A 3,677-nucleotide genomic window follows, 5' to 3' on the forward strand; every position below is an offset into this window, starting at 1 on the left:
AAAAAATTTATAACCATGCGGCCGCATGGTTATAAAATTTTTCCTCCGGACAGCTTTCAATATTTTGGTCATAACTTTCTATTCCGATCTCCGATTGAAGTGATTCAAAGTGTATTGAGAAGAAAACTCAAAGATGTACACTTTTGATGGAAATAGGCTTCCTCAAATTCTGATTTTTACTATGCTAAAAATGGATCTCAAGTAGAGACTCAAAATCACGAGCATAACTTTTTCGACTGAAATTTGATACTTGATAATACTTCGACCATATTTCACCTCTTGACTCCTTTCCTCATCCGATTGAACTTTAACACTCTTGAATCTTCATTCCATTTCCTGTCTCATCTATGGATTATTTGCAACTTGGTCCTCGAACTATCGCTTTGTTCCGTTTTGGTCCTTTTTCGGCTCTTTTCTTCTGAATTCCATCTTTTCCATAGAAACACCTACATAGCATGAATTTAACAAGATTAAGTCATAATTCAACTACTTTGTCCATATTTAAATTATGTTCGTGAGCTAAATAAGTGTGTAAAAACACACTTATCAACTGTTACATCATAGGAATGGACAGGAGGTAACACTCCTACAATAATTTTATTAAATTTTTATAATTAGGTTGTCCTTTTGAACCTAGATCTTGGGATCTCCAGTCAACTAGGTTGGGTTTCCTTTGTAATGATTTATCCATTCAAAGGCTTAAATCACATTCCTTTCGATGATTTTCCAACTAACTCTCTATGTTACCCTTTGATTAGCAGATCCACAATGTTATCTTTTGACTTTACATAGTCAATAGTGATAACTCCAGTTGAGAATAAGTCTTATGGTATTGTGTCTACGACTTATATGTCTAGACTTACCATTGTACATGTTACTCTGTGCCCTTCCTATTGTTGATTACCATTATAAGTAAATAGTTATAGCCAGATCTAAGAAGTTGCACAACCATTCGGCCTTTTCACCACATTTATCTAAAGCTATAAATTCAGATTCCATCGTAGATCTGGTTATAACTGTATGCTTAGAGGATTTCTACGATATGACAGCACCTCCCAATGTGAACACAAATTCACTGGTAGAATTTAAGTCTTTTATATCAGATATCCAATTAGCATCATTGTATCCTTTAATGATCGCTGAATATCTGGTATAATGTAGTCCATAGCCACGAGTATATCTTAAGTACCTAATACTCTTACTATTCCTTTCCAGCGATCAGCTCCAGGATTACTCATTATCTACTTAGTTTACTGACTTTGTAGGCTATATCTGGTCTTGTACAGCTCATCAAGTACACTAAACTTCCAATAACTCTTGAGTGTTCTACTTGAAAGACACTTTCACCTTTGTTTTTAGATAGATGTTGACTTGTATCTATCAGTGTTCTAGCCAAGTTGGTATCATCCTTATTGAACTTTTCTAGAATTTTGTCCACATAATGTGACTGACTTAGAACAAGCCCATCTGATGTTCTTGAGATTTTCACTCCAAGTATAACATCCGCTAAACCCATATCTTTTATGTCAAATCTCAAATTTAACATATTTTTAGTGAATTCAATCATCTTATTGTCACTACCAATAATAAGCATGTCGTCAACGTAAAGATACAAGATGACATAGCCATCTTTAATGTTTTTGACGTAAACATATTTGTCACACTCATTGATTTTAAATCAACTCTTTACCATGACGTTATCAAATTTTTCCTGCCATTATTTAGGTGCTTGTTTCAAGTCATATAGTGATTTCTCCAATTTACAAATTTTATTTTCTTGTCCTAGTGACGAAAACTCCTCGGGTTGTTCCATATAGAATTCTTCTTCTAAATCTCTTTTTAAAAAGACAATTTTAACATCTATTTGATGTACTTTAATATTTCACAAAGTGACAATTGCAAGTATCAACCTAATACATGTTATTCTCGTCACTGGAGAATACATATCAATGTAATCAAGGTCTTCCCTTTATTTGTAATATTTTATAACTAATCTGGCCTTGTACTTTTTCGATAGTTCCATCTGCTCTCATTTTCCTTTTGAAAATTCATTTATAGCCTAGTGGTTTGCTTCCTGGAGGAAGGTTCATTAGCTCCCATGTATGATTTTGCAGTATGAAATCTATTTCACTTTTAATGGCTTCCTTCCATTGAGGTCCTTTCGAGGAATTCACAGCCTCTTGATAACTTTGAGGTTCACTTTCTAGCAAATAGGTTAGAAAATCAGGACCATACGATTTTTTTGTTCTTTCCCGTTTGCTACGTATAATCTTAGTCCTCTTCTAGTTCGTCGTCATGACTATTTTCAGTCATAGTCTCATATGTTCGTTTGGAAAAGGATTGGATCGAGTTCTCAATTAAGAGAATGGAGGGTAATTACTTGTTATCTTACTTATAGAGTATCCATTGCTTGAAACTCAAATTTGATCTCTTTCCATACCACTCGGAATTCTCTCCCAAGGTCCATAATTGCCTCAAAATGTACAATAATAACCGTCTGGAAGATCTCTTTCCATAACACTCGGAATTCTCTCCCAAGGTCCATAATAACCGCCTGGAAGATCTCATGCGAAAATATTTGTTTAAAGAATGAAGCGTTTCTTGATTTCAATATTGTGTTTTTGTGTATGTCTAGGATTTTAGAATCATACACAAGAAACCAATAAGCACTATTATTGTGTGCATAGCCAATGAAGATGCAATCTACTGTTTTTGGCCCTATCCTTACCTTCTTTGGTATTGAAACAGCCACTTTAGCAAGACATCCCCACACTCGTAAGTATTTATAGAAAGACTTTCTTCATTTCCATAATTCGTAAGGGGTCGTTTCCATTTTCTTTCGGGGCACCTTATTCAAAAGGTAATTTGCTGACAGCACAGCTTCTCCCACATGTTTTGAGGTAATCCAGAACTTACTAGCATTGCATTCATCATTTCTTTTAAAGTACGATTTTTTCGTTCAGCAACACTATTTCGTTGCGGTGAATAAGGTACAATGGTTTCATGTATGATTCCGTGTTGTGCACAGAATTCAGCAAATGATACTTCATACTCACTATCTCGATCATTTCTTAGCACCTTAATTTTCTTATTAAGTTGAGTTTCAACTTCATTTTTATAGATAACAAATTTCTCAATAACTTCATCTTTACTTTTTAGCAAATATACATAACAGTATTTGGTACTATTGTCGACAAAAGTAATGAAATACTTGTTGTTACCTCTTGTCTGTACAAGGTTTGGTCACATACGTTACTATGAATTAAATCAAGTGGTTCTGTGTTCCATTCAATTGATTTAAACGATGATTTTGTTAATTTTGTCTCAATACAAGTTTTACACTTATGTTTGGAATCAATATGGAACTCGAGAATGCAATTCAAGTTAACTAGTCTACGTAAAGTATCATAATTAACATGTCTTAGTCTACCATGCTACAAATTGAAAGACTCAAGCAAGCAAGCAGAAGAGTTTGCTTTATTCATTTTTGGTTTAACAACCACTACATTGAGTTTAAACATACCATCGGAAATATAACATTTTCCGACAAACATTTCACTTTCCGATAAAATAACTTTGTTTGACTCAAATACAATACGAAAATCATGCTTATTCAAAAGCGACCCAGACACTAGGTTCTTGCGAATTTTCGGCACATATAGCACATTGTTAAGAGT

This window comes from Olea europaea, unplaced genomic scaffold, assembly GCF_002742605.1.
Source record: "Olea europaea var. sylvestris unplaced genomic scaffold, O_europaea_v1 scaffold1852, whole genome shotgun sequence".
In the NCBI taxonomy this organism is placed as follows: Eukaryota; Viridiplantae; Streptophyta; class Magnoliopsida; order Lamiales; family Oleaceae; genus Olea; species Olea europaea.